General features: G+C 38.5%; 1 long non-coding RNA gene across 3 annotated transcripts in view; it reads left to right on the top strand.

The window, feature by feature from the left end:
• Nucleotides 1-19,914, top strand: part of LOC103138096 (uncharacterized) — a 114,760-nt gene that overhangs the window by 59,669 nt on the left and 35,177 nt on the right. For all 3 annotated transcript variants that reach the window (XR_001662113.1, XR_476217.2, XR_001662111.1), the window contains one exon: nucleotides 15,803-15,896. This is a non-coding gene — a long non-coding RNA (uncharacterized LOC103138096). The remainder of the gene's footprint in view (nucleotides 1-15,802; nucleotides 15,897-19,914) is intronic.

Genomic DNA, 19,914 nt, shown 5'->3' with positions numbered 1-19,914 from the left:
GGGAGACAGCTCCATCCCAAATGGGTTGCATAGGAATGACGGCTTGCTGGCTGGTTGGCTGGCGACTAGCAATGTTACTGGCTGCCTGACGGGCTGCCACGTTGGGTGCTGGCGTCTTGCAGAGTAGGTGGGTATGACATGAAAGGCCAGCTCCTTTTTGGCCGCAAAGGCAGACACCCAAGATGGCCATCGAAGTCTCCAGACCCCATCCAGTCTTCCCCCATTACACCTCAGCTGCACTGATGATGACAGGTCGTGGCGGTGAAGCTATCCTCATGCTGCCCGTCACATCTCCGCCACTTTCATCCCCTTGCTCACTTCAAAAGTGACATCTGTCATCACTAAGGAGCTTGGAAGCCCTGTGTTCCTGCAATGCACTGCTTTGATGGTGATTTGGCCCCAGGCGTTTGTCATACATAACTTAGGTGGAGAACAATGTGAAATAAGACTTGGATTTTAAAGTAGAAAAAGAGGTAAGTATAATATAGCTGGGTAAAATCAAAATCGCTCTAACCACTGGAGGGAGCGTATCAAAGTGTACTGTGAGCTAGAAGAAGTATCATTTGTTGCTCATATCACAGTCTTGTCAGTTTTCTTCTTGTTCGCCTGGTTACTGTGTCCCCATCCACAGAGAGAAGTGGTTGGGTGATGGCAGCCTATCAGTCTGGTGGTGCAGCAGTACCATTCAGAGAACTTCCTGATTATAGGCTTTCGGTCTGAACCCACAACTTTCAGTGTAGCACACGACCTCAGTCAACAACAATAATATCAACAGCAAGCTTGGCAACAGGCTGTGAGCTACAGGCTGCACTCACACATACCACAAGTTTAGCTGCAATTAGTTTTCTCTGGATAAATTAGTTGATAATTGAATGTCTATGAAGTGACTTCTATAACGTGTATATTATGCCCTAAAGAAGGCGTAAATACTTGTTTAGCACTTTGTGTGGGTCGGTGTGTTTGTCAAAAATTAATAACATTTTGGGATGATTATCTGTTCAGATTATTGTGAATGTGGAGGTGTTTGATGTCATGCAGTGGTTTTCAGAAAATGGTGCAAGTAGTACTGGTGGTACTTAGGATTTCTTTAGCCGTATACAAATAAATATTTTTCCTGTATCATATACAGTTTTATCACCAGACTCGCATGGAAGATACATTGAAGAACTCTGTGTACATGGATGATAATCTCAAATGCAACTTAAGCTGCAAATGTGCACCACTGGTAAAAAATAAAAATAAAAAAATGTATCTGTACTGGTAAACTAATTGGGCAAATTAATATTGTTACTTATTGTTAATATTGTTAATTGATAACATTACTAAGTTGTATGCAGTTGGTTGCTTGAAAACTTCAGATTAATTTAGCTTAATTACTCTAATTCACTTATAAAAAGGCTTGATCTTCACCACAATCTCCTTTTCCCCTTACATTTAGACCTGCATAACACTCTCTTTTATTTATTTTTTAAATTGACCAACAGGAATCAGTGCGACACCATATTGACATATTATGTGTCCAAATGAACTCTAGTGTATTTTGTGATTATTTATAAAACCTTCAAATCCAACTGCTTCTACAGTCGTTTTTACACTCTGTCATTGTCTGTGTTGGCATCTCTCCATTTTGGGCTCTGTCTTGCACTGCGTTCTTCCTCTCTTTAGGGTTAACTAGTGGTTCAGCCATCCTTCGTTCTTACATCTCTGTAACTGACAGGCATTTCTTCCAGAAGCTTCTTGTCAGCTGACATTAAGTTTTTTTGATTGATACACAATTTAAAGTGCCTTTATGTTCTCCTTCTCAAAAGTATATGTGTCCAATTAGTCCTACTTGGTCATGTAAATTCACAGACCTACTTTTTATTTTTACTTTTCTTTTTATGTCCCAACAATTTTTTAGTTTATTAAACACACTGTTGATCGAGGTGATTACCTTTCAGTTTTGTACAACACATAAAACCTGGGGAGCAGTCTAAGCTTCTTTTTTTGTTGTTTGACATTCATATGTCTAAATTTAGCTTAGTTTTACATGAGAGCATGCGCCAAACCACAAAAAGTTTGATAAAGCCAAGGTCACACCTCAGGCTTGTGCTCGAGCGCTTGTTTGACTTTGTCAAATTGATTGAGCTCTTTGGGCTTTGTCTGTTTAAACAAATTAAACCAGCACAAGTATACCATTTCTCCCCCAGCCTAAACACAGCTTCTTGTAAGTTTATTCTAGATGAAAAAATTAAGCCAACCATTTGCAAAATCAACCTTAATATAAGAGAAACCAGAGTGTTTTTTTTTTCTTCTCTGTACATAAACAAAATGTTTAAAATATAAACATTTCTGTTTGACTTCAGACAGTGGAAATAAACAAAGTAGACAGTGTGCCCCAACAAAGCCATCTTTAAATGTAATATAACAACTTAATGAAGTGGATTGTTTGAACAATCCACTTGCAATAGGAGTTTATCTAACTTTGCTAACTCTCTGGATAAGTCAGTTACACATTCAAGATTTTTAAATGTGTTAACAGTAAAGTAGACCAACACCGTACGACTTTCAAAAGCACGCATCTTGAATTTTGCGACATTGTCACAAATATCCGAGTATGTTATTGTAATAGGACAACACAAAGAACTGCATAAGTCTGTTAATTTCTCAAAGTTTGGTGCTCGTATGTATTCAACCCTCTTTACTTTAATATCCCTATGTAAAATCCAGCTCAAAAGAATTTCTTCTAAAGTTACTTGATTGATTAAGAGAGCCCATCTGTGTTAGTTTAATGGCATCACTTTTCTGTATAGGCCTTAGTAGCTTGTTGAAAAATAATAAACACCAAGAAACACACCAGGCACATCAAGGCTGGATTTGTGAAGATGTTTAAGGCGGTTTAAGGTTTTAAACCATTTTTTTTATTGTTAAATCTATCTAAAAAGTGTAGAAGCCTTCAAAGTAACTCTCCACTAAACTTGTATTTATGGCAGGCAGACCAATAATCACATTAGTAGCCAGAGTATGTTATAAGCCAAGAGAAGTTGCAAAGATCCACACATATGGTACCAATAACAACTATTTATGTAATTAACAAATCCATCATTTATGAACAACTGGCGAAAAAGAAAATTATAAAAAGCCATGTAAGGACTGCTCTGGTCAGATATCAGAATGAAGCTCTTTATTATTTGTTATGTTACTGTCTTATTTGGCTTACTTGTGGTGGAAAATTGTGGAGCATGGTGGTATCATGTTATAGGAATTTACATAGAGGTAAACCAGCACTTAAATACACTCACTTTTATGTTAAAGAAAGTGCAGTACAAATTATTTACAATTTTAAAAAATTGTACTGACTGTGATGTATAGAAGTAAGCCAGGAACAATTTCTGATATCTACTAATGCTGTGTTTCCTCTATGCCTGATGTCAAACCTTGGATCTGAGAGTGATATCCAAACCAACTAGAAATATTCATTTTCTAGGTAAGAAAACCAATTGTATCTCCAGATTGATCAGCTGAGTAACCCTACTTTGTTACTCTGGCAACACAAGTTAAAACATTGTAATTCCCTGCATATTGTGCAAATATTGCATCAACTTGTTTGCTATCTAAGTTAGTATGGCACTTTGTGTGAAAGATATCATGAGATACAAACCATCAGAAGTGTGCATCCAGAAAGTATTCACAGTTCTTCACATTTTCCACATTTTATGTTACAGCCTTATTTCAAATTGTATTCATTTAGTGAATACTAACATACTACTTATGTTAGTATTTACAACATTTGTCTTGAAGCTCAAAATTGAGCTGTTTTCATTGATTGTCTTTGAGATGCTTTACAGCGAAAACGATGTTCACCTGTGGTAACGCACACATCCGATTATAAGATCCCGTAGTTGACAGTGCATACCAGAGTGCAAACAGCAATCATAAAATCAAAGAAAATATCTGTAGACCTTTTTTACAAGATTGTCTTGAGACACTGGGAGCAGATACAGAAAAAAATTGCACTGGATGGCACAAAATACAGGACAACCTTAACCCATGACCAGAAAGAGTTGGGAGATTCACCTTTCAGGACATAAACCTAAAATTATGAAAGAATGGAAGACTTGGATCAAAGCATAGATTGGCCTTGTCAAAGTCCACAACTAAATCCTATTGAGAATAAATGCAATTGATAGTCTGTGACAAGACTCAATACCACTGTTCATAGGTCACTTATTCACTCTCCAATCTGATCAGAGTCATGGAACACCTTCGTTTAAAAATTTGAAAATTAGAAAACCACGTCATTTTCCCTCCACTTCATAATTATATGTTGTTTTGTGTTGGTCAACCACATGAATAAAATAAAATATTTCTGAGCTTAAGGTTGTGTCACGGCAGAAAGCATGAATATTTTTGCTTTCAGAAAAAAAGAACAGTGAGGAGTCTTGTCTCTGTATCTGTACTATCATAGTAATAAGTGAATATGGCTTTGTGTGCTTGTCATTCTCAAGGGTACATCACAATTGTCACATTAGATTCATTTGTACACGTGCATAGAATCCAACCCTCCTTCTCTCTGCACAGTCGTGCTATCAACAGAGTACGGTGCTGTGGTTCAAGTCGACCACAGCATGCATAAATCATCACTTGTCTTGGGAGCAACATGTTAATCAATGATAGGAACACCAAAGAACATTCTTTTGCACTAATCATGATCACGGTTTGATCTACCCAGAGCTTTAATCTCGTCTTATGTGGACAGCGTTCTTCCTACAGATGAGGAGGTGAATACCAGCATTGTTGTAGGTGAATACCAGCCCTCTTATCTGCAGACAAGTTTACACTGATTGTTTCATGTATCTAGGCCTGGGCTCCTGATGCTTGCAATGCTTTTGAACCTGGCCTTTTGTGTCCTTCAACACAGCTTTTGTTCTAGATGAAACAGACTATGTATGGTCAGCACTGGGCTTCTGTACAACGAAGAGTCAGCTTCACTTCTCACACACACACACACACACACACACGCACACATACACACACACAAATGCATTTGTGAAGATGAAGGCAGAAAGCAATACACAAACATCTCAGACATATTGTGGGCACTTTGGACTGGAGATCCAAACTTGTGTTCAACAACGTATGAACCCATGTGCACACTTATTTATAGTGTTCATGTGTTTGTGCGTGTAGGAGTGGAAAAGGGCATCTGTTTTTTCTCAACAGTACAACATCCTACAATCTCAATTACAAGAGGGACTTGAGGATTAAAGTTTCATCTTACTGTAACACTGTGGCCTCTCGTGGGCACATCAGAGCACAGCTGATATCTTTTTAACTACACCACCATGTTTGCACTCTCGGAAGGAATAAGTTTACTTTTATTTAAAAAAGAAATTTAAATTAGAGAGGAACTGCTGGATATAAATTTAGCTGTCCACACAAACAACCAGGCTCATATGTAATGCTGTTACCAAACCCTCTGCTTGCAGCAGTAGACAAAGAAGGCTACGTTCTGTTTTACATTTCGTCTATTACACTTTCTCATCCATGACTCAAGAGCAGTGCAGTAGCAGACTGAGTTTTTGTCGTGTGTATATATTGGCAGTAAAGACATCTTCAAAACAACAGTTTATAGGGTAACAAAGGCAGTACAAAATTGACGAATGCATTAATTGGCCTGGTAGGCTGAAAAGAGACCCACAGCAACAGCAAAGGAGCTGCAGGAATATTTAATTATTGTTTGTTCTGTCTTTGAGAAAAATCTTCACCAATCTTTTTTTATGCCTGACCTAATATGTAGGGTTGAAAATGGAACCTCTAACAAACCAATAAGAAGAACAGTATCAAATACCAGAAGTCTGCTAGAGAGCTTCAGATAAAGATGAACTGCGGTTTTCAGAATCGGGGATAAATTATACCTTCAGATCAACAAATAAATTACTTCCCAGCAAAAAACAAACAAATAAATAATAATATTTTAGCAGGCCAGAGGTAAAACTGAAAGAAAATCTGTGGCATCACCATAAGGGAGCTGCGGACAAGAGATATGATTAGTTTGATTAAGGTAGAATATGCAAATGTTACCAAGATCAATATGTAGGATGTTGACAGACTTCTCCCATGGAAAATGCTTTTTTCTATTAAAAATGTCTTTAAGAAAGTTCTAGAGTAACAATATTTCAGTACTTAAACTATTTTCTCCATAGTATAAAAATGTTCTTCAGCTAAATTGGAGGGCTATATGTCACATTAAAGGTGAAAAACGTTTTTTTCACCTTTTTTCTAAACAAAAAAATAGACTGTTTATCACAGGTGTATAAACATTTGAGGTTCATTATTTAAAAGTTATTACATTTGTGCATGTAAATAGATCCAGTGACTCCATGAATCTCAGACGTTCAGTTTCAGGTATTTTAGAAACATGCTGTTTAGTAAACTTCTTTAACTCTCCCTGGCTTTTTGTTTTGTTTAACACAAATCATAGAAGAACGTCAAAAAAGTAGGAATAGCAAAAGCTCAAATGTGAAACAGCTGCAATGTGGGCCGTTGGCTGTTTTCTTTTGTGCGCTGACAGAATCTTGGTGCACTTGTTCTGATTTGGATGTGACAAAAGCCAACACCAGAAGTTCTTGTGTTTGGATGTGTGAGACAAAAAGGAAAAGAAGGAGCTTGCAAGAGTCTCTCTCAAACTCTAGTGGTGGTGCATGAAAAAATAAATGAGCATCATAATATCGAGGTCTCTCAATTTTTAAGCTGGTGTGATGAAGCGAGTCTCGACTGATGTTTCCTGAAAGTGGCAACACATGTCCCTCTTACTCGGCTGGTGCAGCCTTTGCGTCTACAGATGTGTCGCTTGATGTACCCGTCGAATGGCACACTGCCGCTTAATAAAATATCACTCTTGCTTTGACAGAGAGGCCTTAATTGAGTCCCTTGTCAGTTTTATCAAATTGTGTGTTATCATTCATTTGAAACTTTTTCCATCCTTTCTCCTTCAGTCTCTCTTGCTCTTAAAGAATATGTAAGCAGCAAGAAGCCTCTGCAACTGAAAATTGAAGGAGGACGGAGTTCAGAAAATGCAATATAGTGAAAAACTCCATGGTTAAAAGGAAAATAAAAAATCATAAGTAAAAGTGAGAGGGAGGCCAAAGAAATATAGAAAGAGAGAAATCCAAGAGAGCGGGTGTTGAGAAAGAGTCTTCTGAGACTTTCTTTTCATTGGATTCATAATTCAGGTTCATGATTTTAATTTCCCTCTGTTCTTATCAAAGGGTGGTGGAGCAGCAGAGGCAAGGCTGGTAGTTTGCTGGATCAGTACATATAAGATGAGCTGGAGCACTCGTCACAATGCCTGCACAACAGAAGAAAGATGGAAATGTGCAGACTATCCAGTCACTCACCCTGATTTCTGCTTTAAAGATGCAAAACCAAAGGCATGCACTGTTTACAAAACCTTCTCTTTGACATTACCTCACTTATTCTTCAGAAACTTTGTGGTGTTTTTGCCTTCAAAGAGTTTTTAATCTCTAAGGAAAATTGTTTAAATATACTTGCAAATATTACAGGCAAACGCTAAATTGGACATTTTGTGTCGAATCTGAATTGATATCCGTTGCCATAGCTCCACCCAAGTGCATAATGCATCTTACTGGTGTTGGGCACCATTATTTAAGATTTGAGAATGTATTGACTGGTTTTCAAACTACTTCATTACATTTCTGTCTTCTCTGCTGCATCTAAGAATGGCTTTAACTCTGCTGATGACCAAAGCTTACAAGTGATCCAACTATGCTGGTTGAACTCAAGATGTCAATGACTTTAAATACTGTCACAAGTGTAGAAATCAATATATTCTGTGGAAAATGAATTTCTGCTACTTGTTTCAAGAGGTTTTTCTTTTGGTCCATATCTTATGAGCACAGCTGAGGATAGGAAGATTGATTGACCCCTAAATTGAAACCTTCAATTTTTCATCATGACAAACCAGATCAGTAGCTGCTGCAATGCATAAAGCAATATCATCTTTCCATTTTCTGCTTAGTCCTACCATCACCAGAAAGAAACTTAAAATCTTCCACTTGAGGTAGAGACTGACTCCTAACCTAAATGAACAATCTATCTGTTTAAGAACCAAGACCTTAGACTTTGAGGACCTGCCTACTGGTATCTTTTACACTTGACTGTTTTCAACTCCAGTGCATTATGAAGATCATGGCTTAAAAATTTCAACAGAGCCACATCATCTGCAAAAAGCAGATAAGATCTTGAGGTCCCCAAACCAGGTACCTCAACCTAGTACCAGGTACCAGCCAGGTATCTGGTTGAGAATTACGTTACTTCTAATGTAACTTAACTCTTCCATTAGCAAGACACTAATCAATCTGCTATTTCTGAATCAGAGGTTCGGCAGCCAGTCTGAGTCTCTTTTGCATTAGTGTTGAACAATACACAAACACAACACGTGTGACTTTTTTTTCCTCTGTTGATGCTATTGTTCCCTTGTGATTTTTCGTTTTCCAACCCCTTTATTTTTCCCTCCTCAATCTTTCCCTGGTATCAGTGTCTGCAGGGGCATTTTTTTTAAGACAGAGGCTTCCTGGACTATTTTGGTATCAAAGCTTTGAGGCAGCAAGAGGCATGCTGTCTGAAGTTGACATGTAAGGAGAGGAGGGCCTACCTCTCATACTGGTTTATGTGGACAAGGGGGTGGGGGGCATACTCAGTTGCTCTTCCAAGAGTAATCTCTAATGGGGAGCCTCAAGTGCTCCTCTTGAAGCACAGACTATCCCTAGCCATTGGTTGAGTCTGGTAGGGGAGATGCTGTGTTTTTGGGCCCTGTTGACAGTATGTATAGTGCGTGAATCTGCATTTTTGTGAATTGTTTATTTTTAAACAAGTAGAAGTGAGATATTTATTTGACATGCTGGAAGAAAACATGATTTTTACACAAATGTGACAAATGTGTAATACCACACAAGAGCAACTTCTTATATTTGCATTTGCAAATGGCATAAAGAAGTTATAGATTACTTTTGTTTCAAAATCCCAAATTCCTTTAAACTGTCTGATAAAACATTTAACATAGTGTTTTGCTGATATTTTTCATCATCTGCTCTGACAAAGCAAATAGCACAAGATCAAATAATCTAAGTCTTTTTTTTAACTGTTAGATTAACTGGTTCCCAGTTCAAGATTCAATCCCAAGACTGACTACTGTTTTATCATGCGCTCATGCATTAAACACTAAGAATAACACTCAAAATAGAAAACTTTTAATGTAATTTTTTAAATGTGTTGAGGTAGAAAAACTGTCGAAGTTGTGAAATTTCAGCTACACCTGGTCTCCACATTTCTGCTTGTGAACTTATTTGCATAAATATGACATGTTGAGTTTCAAGTCTAAGGTCTTTATCACCCCATAGTCATCAGTCTAAAATAAGCTTGAATTATTTTGGGAACAAAGGGTAAAACCTAAATCTGTCAAGTCTTTGAATTTGTGTTTTCATTCATTTTTTTAAGCTGGCTGAATGTTGTATTTTGACATACAAATCTTGCTTGGGGCTTTGAAGTAATTTTAACCAGCTTTGGTCCTATAGGTTTCCGTGGGCTGTTGTCCAGATGACCCTACTCTTTTTTTCTCTCTCACTCTCTCTCTTTCTGCTGAGCAAGTCCATCTTACAGAGGATCCAACTGTGAATCTGTCTGACCTGGCTAGTCTGGCTTCCAACACTGTGTTTCCTGATTCATCTTCTGCCAAGCCCTTCAAGTTATTCATCTGGAAAGAATATGCATTCATCATTGTATTTTTAATCACACCAAATAGATAGACAAAGAGAATGCCTTGGGGAGACAGGGAGCAATCTACAATTCCCAGAGCTCAGATGGTATTCCTGCCTTGCATCACCAAACATATCCCAAATTGACTTTGAATGAATTTATTTTTAATGTGCAGAGGAGGCTCTACCACAGAGAATAGAGTCGATGTATAAAAATTGTCTGAATGTGTTCATGTGCACACTGATGGCCACGAACCTTTATGTGCTTTTGTGTGTATAACATACTGTATCAACATATAAAAAATGTTTTTTCTTTTTTTTTTTCTTGGTAGTCAAATATAAATTTCTATTTTTTTTTCTTTCTCACAACTCCACTGAATAGCTGCTAAAGGCTTCATTGCATAATCCTAGTTTGACACATCTCCGACCTCATGAAAGCCTGGTCGAATTGTTTGGCCTTGCCAACCCCTTCACAATGAGCAGGCTCATCCCTTCATTCTCTATTCTTCTGTGTTCATTAATAAATTAATTTATCAGCTCGTCTTGGTTCCAGCCTAATTGAGTCCCATTGCAGCTTTCTAAGTAGGACACAAACAGATCCGGCAAATGAAATGGTATCCGGCCCTCTGTTCTCTGAGCTAAGCCCGGTCCTGGTACTACATGTGCAAGTTTAATAACTCATTGATTATGACGTTGGTTATTTCAGTGTAGCATGCTCATATTTTGTATGAGCTGAAAGATGGAGTCAATGTGGGAAGAAGGGGAGGAAAAAAAGAGGAGCACTGGGAGGAAGGGGCTCCTCCTGTCATCTCATCACTGTATATACACAAGTTTGTGCATCTACACACACACTGCAAACAGATGTGGGCTCAGAGAAGGGATGGCTTTCTATATCTTAATGCCATTACATTAAATTTTAAATAACGTTATGCAAATCAGAAATGACAGGAGATTATCTCCTTGGGACCTTGAAAGGGATTCGTCAGTTCTTATTCCAATAGCCCTGGAAAATAGCCCAGACGTCCTGAGTGGAGAAATATGGCAGGGCGTGACGAAGCCTGCCTCTGCTGAAAGATGGGACCGTGAGAAAAGGCCCCAAGTGCTGGCTATTAAAATCAATTTACCCAAGAAGTCAATGAAGAGAAATCCCTTAGTGGAGGCACCTCCTATAGGACAGCGCAGGGGTCCTGGAAGAGAAGCACAGCCTGCGATGATAAAGGATGTGGCCAATGCATGCCAAGGTGAGAGCTAAACAGACACTGGAGGAAGGACAAAGAAAAAAATTGAAGTAGAATGGAGACAATTTTCCATTTTATTGCTGCTTATGCGTGTTGTTTCTTGCTAAAGTTAGCATCCCAATTTGTGACAACCACTGACTTTTGTATTTTAAATGTACTTTGTGACACACCAACATGAAGTGGTGCATATTGTAGTGGAAAGAGATGTGTGTTATAATTTTTTTTCCCCCACCAAGCGTAGGGAGTATATGAAGGATTTATTACATTTTTGCTGTATGGAGCTTCAGGTCTTTTGGAGTCTGTTTTAGCAGCTTTGAACAGTTGGAGGATGTCGGAATATGTTTCAATCTATTCTGAAGCAATGGTGTCTTGTCACATGAGCCAACATGGTCAGCTCAACAGTACTCAAGGATCAAAAACATAAAATATTTTTAAAAACTAAAAATAAATGCTAGGCATGTCAGCTTTAAGTGGAAATCTACATCTTGTCACATCTGTAATTGTGCCTTAGTTTTCAGTTTTCTGGTGATGGATTGATATGCCATCAGATTAGAATCAAACTCTACTTTAAATCTCTAGACAACATTATCACTGACCTGTCTGTTGTGTTTCTTGTTCTTTCTGATGCTGATTCTTCATAAAAAACTCACAGCTTTGTCAAAGAACAGTGACAGTAAAATGCTCTGATGCCCTTTTACCAAGTGAAAATATGTACTGACAAATTGTAGGTGCATCATACTGAGAGATGTAATGGGCTTTTAGTCTTTATCACATGACACTCCTAGTTTCCTCCCACCCTTTCCCACTCTTACTGCAGGCCAGGAGTGTGGCAACTTATGCGCAAAAAGCCAGTCTCAATATTGTGCTAGGGACATAGCCATCCATTACAGAGCAAACAATGTTTTGTCTGTCTCCAGTGCTTTGGGCCAACAATTAAAGACATCATGCCAGCACAGAGGCACTAGAGGGGGGAGCGAGCAGACCTTATCAGAGCCATTCCATCAAATATTGATGAACCTAATTGAGGTTTTTAGGCTCTACAAAGCTTCCTGAGGAGGGTATCTGTTTTTATGGGAAAGCACAGCCCCGGTCTGCTGGAGCAGACGCCGAGAAGTGTGCAGTCTTGTGTGTAAATTGCATGTTATGTAGAGTAACTGCAGGCAATTGCATGTTATTGAGATGGAGGATAAAGAAAAGAAAAAAACTTGTAGCAATCAAATTCTTCTTCCACAGATGGAAAGTATGTCAGAACCAAGGTCTGTAGGCGCTGCATAATGCTACATCGCACAATGAAGTATATAGGAAACACTTAAAATTATGATTATGTTGTGTTTCTTTTTTTTTTATTATTATTATTTGAATCTTGTTTTCCGGTGGAGTCTGTAAACGGAAACACCATCTGCCATTTCTGATGGTGTCTGTGTGTGTTTTCTCTCTCCTCTCTCCTTCAGTCATTTTGAGATAATTCAGGATTACATTTCAATCTTCTTTTGCCTGAAATATAAAACTTTACGGCTGCAGTTTTCATCCCTCTCTGTCTCCCACTGCTTCTCCCCCGTGACATCAGCCCGAGAATGACAGCTTTAATTTGCAGCAAAACAAGTGGAGAATATTGATTTCAAAAAGTGGTCTGTTTTTCCCATGGAAAAAAAAGAGGAAAAAAAGCTGTCTGCAATGTGAAAACCTGTAGCCTTCAATTAAGTGGGGCTTGTAGGTGTGTGTGTTTTCATTTGGGCACTGTGTTCACTTGAAATGATACATTAAAGGCTGTGTTTTACTTCAATCAGACTATGAAAATATACACACAGACCTAAGTATCTCTTACAAGTTTGGCGCACACACACTCCGTCACCTTACAGCACCAGACAGATGGATGGTATTTAACTTAGAGCAAGAACCCTGTTCTGCACCAAGATGGGAAAACACTTTTTTTCTTCACTTCTGAAGACGACACACATCCTGGAATTCATGTCAGTTTATGTTCGGAGGTCTCCAGTCTCTCCTCTCCTCCCTGGCATGTTTTTTTTTTCTTTCTTTCGAAAGCAGCCTTGTACAGACTTTTTTTTTTTCCCTGAGCACAAAATATAGTAATTCAAAGCTTTTCACGTTGGCTCCATCCACATGGACTGTTGAACCGTTGCATTGGTGTTTATTTCGACCCACAATAAACCTGCTCCAATTAATTTGATCGTATGTGGTGAATAGTCAGTCCCTGTGGTAAGGCTTATCCCCCTTAATGCAAGGCCTATTTGGGTTCTGATCTGGTGCTCAGGGCTGTGCAGAGTTTTGGTATGAATGTTGGGACTGACTAGAGCTGGTAGTTGTAACACCCCATCCCAGAGGCTTTGGAAGTCATCCTGCTAATACAGACATGAGTAAAGCTCCCTATCATCCCCCACAGAATGACACGGCACGGCTCCAAGACTTAACTCTTACAAAGAGCTTAAATATCTTAGATGTGTAATGCATAATGGAGGTGTGTTCTGTACTTTGGGGCGCAGGGTATTCCCAGCACTATACCAGGCTTTAGTACAATAGCATGCTGGTTTCTTCATTAAACCAAACAACACTCTAAGAGATGCTTGTGAATGAGTGGAAACTAAAGGAGTGTTTTAATCAGAAAGTAGAGCAGATTAAGTCCACTTACATGGCAAAAATATATATTTTTAGCAAAACATAAAGATTAAATTCTCTCTCTCGTCATCCTTGTTTCTGCCTTTGTTTGATAAGCGTTTGCACATGTGTGTATACATTTTCCTCTGTCTTTGAATACAAGTTTGCTAAAAAGGAGGTTGAGGCTCCCCTAGTGGCTTCTCTGGAGAATTACCTCAGAGAGTTACAGCTTTGCTCTGCAGCAGACTAATGACAAGAAAAATAGCAAACATGTTACTTTTTTTTCCCATTTTTTTTTGTATATCAGCAGATCCAACTGTGCATCTTCTATTTTTGTTTTGTCTCATATGTATCTGATAAGAAAAACTTGTTTATGAAACACTGTGTAAAGTGCAAAAAGTCTGTTGGTATTTAGTGTTTGCAATTCCAAAACAATGTTTTCATCAGCTACTACTAAATAAAATAAAGGTTTTGAGGGAGGGCATTATTCATTGTCATATGCATGTTTTCTTTGCTTTGAAGATGTTTTTCCCTTTCACTGTATCTGTGATTCTAGCTAGTGTGCTTTGTAGAAGAAAAAGAAGGGGGCAGAATATTATGTCAAATTTACCAAATACATTTAATTATTAATCTATTTCTAATTTTAGTTTAGGATTTTACAGAAATAAAAGCAGAGAGAAATCCAACAACCTTCTTTTAAGAAAGCCCTCGGTGATAAATGGGAGAGAGAAAAAGAATCTAAGAAAAAAAAAAATCTGGCAAAAACAAACTGAGACGAGCGGTCTTCTTCTTGAGGAGGAGACAGGTTGATTCTTTCTTCTACCCTCTGAAAGGCTCATACAGGGTAAATCTATGTGCCCTCTGTGGATAAGAAAAATCTCATGTATTTGTAAAAGATGTTGAAAGCCGTGTTTTTATTTGCTCCCACTTTACATTTCTGAACTACCTCATCCTATTCTGTCTCATAAATCCTAACAAAGTACATTTAAATGTTTGTTTGTTAGTTGAGAAAAGGGGTATTAATACAACACTCAGCCATTTCAGTGGAAGAGGATTACTTATGCACAGTGTTGAGAGATGCATTAACTAGAGATGTTAATTTGAAACTGATGATCAGCTTGCTTTGTCTATGCAGTCTTGTTCTTCCTCTTTGCAGTCTCAGTATTTCTGGGTGACTGATTGTTTCAGGAAGTGGTCAGCAGCCCAGGGTATTTCAATTTCACTGGATTTAGGGAAGACTCGCAGGAGGTGTGCACATTTATGGCTTAATACAATCGCATTTGTCAGCATGATCCTTTTTAGGTGCAATCCAATTAAGCCGTGATTCTTTGATTTTATTATGCGCCGGCGTTGCTGGCAAAATGTTCGCCGTTGCTTAAGCGCCGCTCTATTTAATGTACACAATTTAATTTTCCTAATGAGTTTCATGTCCTGATTTTTTAAACAGTCTTTGATTCAACTATCTGCTGTGGCAGGATTTAAATGAAAGAGGGCAACATAAGAATATCTGTTAGGTTCACAATTACATAATCTATACTACATATGCATTTATGAGGATTGCACCCTCTATATGTTTTGGGTAATTATAATATGTGATTGGGCAAATGCAAGATATTAATTGTTCTGACAATTGTCATCTGGTTTTGCTTCTGCTTCCAGCTCCGGCTTTTGATATAGTGCACCAGAAGTCTCTTTTGCACAAAAGAAGTGAGAAATGCTTTGTTCTCTGTTTGAGCTCTGAGCATAACAGACTCATTTTCTGAAAGGAGGGAAACATGTTGGAAAACGAAAAGACATGTTTTCTCTTTGGCAAGTGGTTAGATAATTGATTAAGCTGTTAAATACACATGCGCAGGCACACACACTTGCTGGCACACCATGTTCTTATGCATCTCTGCACTAACACATGGATGTGTCAACCTGTTTCCATACCTGCTGGCTTCACACAGTGTCGCTGGAGCACCAGCAGAGTTCCTCCTAGTCTACTGCAGATTGTACTTGAGGATCTCCTTTTTCTCTTCCTGCTTCATCACTTCACATCCAACCCATTTTTATCAAGAGACAGATAAGACAACGTATCAAATGAAAGCCATGACGCCGTCTGTTTATTCTCTCACAGGGTCCCCTTATTCTATTTCTTTACTTTTTCCCTCTCTTGAATTGTTTTTACTAATATGGTCATCTGTCCATTAACAGGGAGTGAGTCAGTCACCTGCCGTTTGGCCCCCCTCCTCATATGACACACGGCGGAGCAGCACGGCTGTCAGCACCTCCCCCAAGCCTGGATCAGGTGACCAGATTATCTTCCTGCCGGCTTTAATTTCCCACATTCTCGTGTGCCACACTGACAACAGATCACCCACAAACAGGCATGAGACTAACCCAATGACCAATCCGTCCACTGACTTCACATCATGCGTCAGAGAAATGGTCATGTTGGGCCTGAGTGACTCAACGATGTTGGTATTGTCTTTTAACTTTAAAGATTAATCTGTGGCCTTTTTTGAGCTGCAGCATGTCCTGATACTGAGAGAGAGAGTTGGGTGTCAGGGAGAACACAGGTTCTGCTGAGACTACAGCAAACACCGTCACCACCATGGCAAACTATCAGTTACAACAGAACGACTCACCACAACTTGATCAGTTGACTTTTCCTGCCTTGTAGTTCTGAGGCTTTAAAACTGAACTGTTTAACAAATCTGGATGATGGCATAAAGTCATGGATATTATAGCATACCAATGAGATGTGTGCCATCACATTTAGGAACTATATCATTTTTATAAAAAATGTAACTGTTCAAAGATATTTTTGATTAAACTTTACATAGGGTTTTATTTAAAAAGCAAGATACACTGAAAGCTATTTTATGAATAAATGTGAAATGCACCAGTTATTTATTTAAATTTTTTTTAAGTAAAAAATTTGGATTGTCGAGGATATGTATCCTTAACAATCTTAAAATGAAGCACACAACTATTCATATCCTTCAGTGTAAAACTATTATCACTATTGTCTTTGTGTTATGATAATAAAAAATGTAAAAGAAACAGCAGCTGGAAGAATATATATTTGGTAACACTTTATTTGAAGGGGGGTGAATAAGACTGTCATGACACTTTCATAAACATGACATAACATCTGTCATGAACATGAATGAGCCTTCATGAATATTTATGACTGTTGTCATAAAGCGTCATTCGGTAAATTATGACACTTTTAATACAAAGTTGACATTATTCAAAATGTCTTTGTTATGACAACTTGACATTAACCAAGAAATCATTACTGTTTAAACTTTACCTTTAATAACATAAAGTTATCTAAGTTTTAAAGTGCAATCAGTAATACTTTTATAACAAATTTATATCAGTAATGATTTCTTGGTTAATGTCAAGTTGTCATAACAAAGACATTTTGAATAATGTCAACTTTGTATTAAAAGTGTCATAATTTACCGAATGACGCTTTATGACAACAGTCATAAATATTCATGAAGGCTTATTCATGTTCATGACAGGTGTTATGTCATGTTTATGACAGTGTCATGTCAGTCTTATTCACCTCCCTTCAAATAAAGTGTTACCATATATTTTTTATCAGTATTTAAAAACAAAGTAGGTAAGGTAAATGTATTTATATAGCATAACGATCCGACAAATAAGAGTTCAATGGAAGTACTCAGGAATAAGGCTATTTACTTAATGTTCCATCAGGTGGCAGCTGTGCTAACCATTCTGGATACATGTCTGTGTGTCTGGCTGTGCCATTCTTGTGGTTGGTAGCTCCTATTTGGGGAACATGTTTTTTTAACTTCTTTGTGTTTTTCTGGCTGTCTCTATTTGTACCTTGTCTGTAGCTGGTTTGGCTCTCCACTAGCAATTGTAGTGTCCACAGTGTTGGTCCAGATGCTCCCTAACGGGGGAAGAAAACTATTTTCTTGTTCCTTAAACCACTAAAGACCTTCCTGTCTCAAACTCATTTTACCTTTTGACACTGACTTTTATTTAAGGCATATAGAAAGGTTACAGAGGTGTTATAGCATTGAGCTCAGTTTGTAGTAGTGAGGAAAAGGATATAGCTGAACACGATATGATTTACAACATTTCACCTAAATGGTTCGGCACACTGCGGCAGACACAGTCAAAGAGGAATCGTCTACTCTGATCAGCTGTGTTTTGGTACACATTCTCCTTGGTCTAAGACTGTTAGAACTTCTGCTTTAGGTACTCCTCACTTTAACGTGTAAAATGTTTCTGGTGAGGGCCCCAGAGAAAGTCAAGTCCCATCAGCTCACCCTCTGTTGCTTGGCTTCCCAATTGACAATTCTTAGAGACAGTTTGTACAGACAGATCAAATCCTTGACCTGCCCCTTTACTGTGACCTCTCCCGGTGGAGCGGAGTGCCGTAATCTGACCAGTGCACTCTTTTACAGACACGGTCGGGTTCCCTCTGTTGTGCCATTACCAGCTGAGTGTTATTACCCCTCTCTGCACAGGAAAATATGCCTTGATTCCCATCGACCCATCACAGAATCAATGCTTTTAAAAATCTTAGACACCTTTTACTTAAGAGCAAAAGCATGCATTTTATGTTTTGACATGGTGATATTGATTTGGGTAGCGCAGGGAGACAGTAGGAGTGTGGTGTAAGGGCGGTGTGTTAGTGGTGGGTGATGTGTGTTGACCTCTCGCTAACATTGGTTTCTCCCTCTCCTCCAATCTTTGCAGGTCTTTGCTTTGCACTCTTTGTCGCTGCCAGTGTCTGGTAACACTGCCATACTTAATGGATTTCCTCTGCTCCATCTAGACCCCCCTTCCTCTCTCTCAGCAACTACTATACCCATCTTTTTTTTTTTACATCCACTCTACCTTCCTGGCTTCTCTTCTATCTGGAGACTCCCCCCACCCTGTACCACTCCGTACACCCGTCTAGTAATCAATACTCAGTGCTTCCCCCTGTCTACACCCCACGTCCCTCACATTTGGCTTGTTGATGAATTATGAATGGGAGCCCTCTCACATCACATCTAAAATTTCTATTGTGTTTGTCAATGGATGATCAATACTTCACCTCGCCGAATCCTCAAAGCTCCTCGTGCTTCTGCTCTCCTTCCACTTTCATTCCCTGACTCTTATGCCTCTTTTTGTTTGTTTATCATTTTGAGTTGCAGGAAGTGCAGCGGGAGCTAGGGTCTCCGGGGCATCTGAGATTAGAAAAAAGTAATCATCAAATAAATTCATCCGCCCCTGCTCTCTCCTCACCTTCTCACTCTGCCACTTTCATCCCTTAGCGTGCCCTTTATGCTGCCTTTCTCTCTGCAGTGTGTCGTTAACATGTGTCAAAGCTGGGTTCAACTCAAAGAATCAGTTTGAAATCCGTGACTTGATGCCAGTTTTAGGATGAACGCCTTTATTTTAAGAAAACCACACAGGCCTCTGTTGACTGTTTTCATTGACATTATTTAACCACCCCCACACCTTGAGGTTTTGTACAGACAAATCAACAACCACAGCTGATGTTTGAAGTGAAATGACATGAAAGGATGGAGAGCTCTGCACACACACACAGGCTCTTAGTTGTAAATCCTTTTTGAACTTTTACACTGTAAAGATGCAACTCTGTAAATCTAAATTATTAAAAATAATTAATTTATTGCAGTTATTGCAATAGTTATTGCAATTACTGGAGTAATTATTTTAAAACATAACACTGGAATTTAATTAATTACACAAAGATGAATATATTTGAAGCATTTCTGAACATGTTTTTCTGTTGCTTCAAACTACTGATAACTCATAATTTATTTGATCACAGACTTCCGATTTCTTTTATAACATCAATGTAAAAAAAAAAGATTTTTAATACAGAGATATCAACCTACTGAAAAGTAAATTTTCTGTATATTCCCTCAATACTTAATCTGGATCCTTTTGAGTGAATTACTGCATCATTGTGACTGGGGATTAGTGAAATCAGCCTCTGACTTTGTTGTGGGATTTACAGTTTGCTTTAATAGCCGGGTTCAACTTGTCTGCATTGTTGGGTCTGGTGTTTCTCAGGTTCCCCTTAACGATACCTCGTAGATACTCTACGGGGGTCAAGTCAAACGGGTCTGCTGACCAATCGAGCACAGTGATACCACGGTCAATAAACAAGGTAGTTAAACTTCAGTTAGCAAAGGGAAGAACAAAGTGCTCCTAAATGTCCAGGCAGATGGCTGTGCTGATTTTTAATTTAAGAAAAGACGATTGCAATATTGAAGGTAACTTTCTTCAGACCTTTGTTCTTCAAAGGACCTTTGTTCTTC

Source organism: Poecilia formosa, unplaced genomic scaffold (genome assembly GCF_000485575.1).
Source record: "Poecilia formosa unplaced genomic scaffold, Poecilia_formosa-5.1.2 Scaffold46, whole genome shotgun sequence".
In the NCBI taxonomy this organism is placed as follows: domain Eukaryota; kingdom Metazoa; phylum Chordata; class Actinopteri; order Cyprinodontiformes; family Poeciliidae; genus Poecilia; species Poecilia formosa.
The sequence above is the reverse complement of the archived record's forward strand: the minus strand, read 5'-3'. Positions and strand labels throughout refer to the sequence as shown.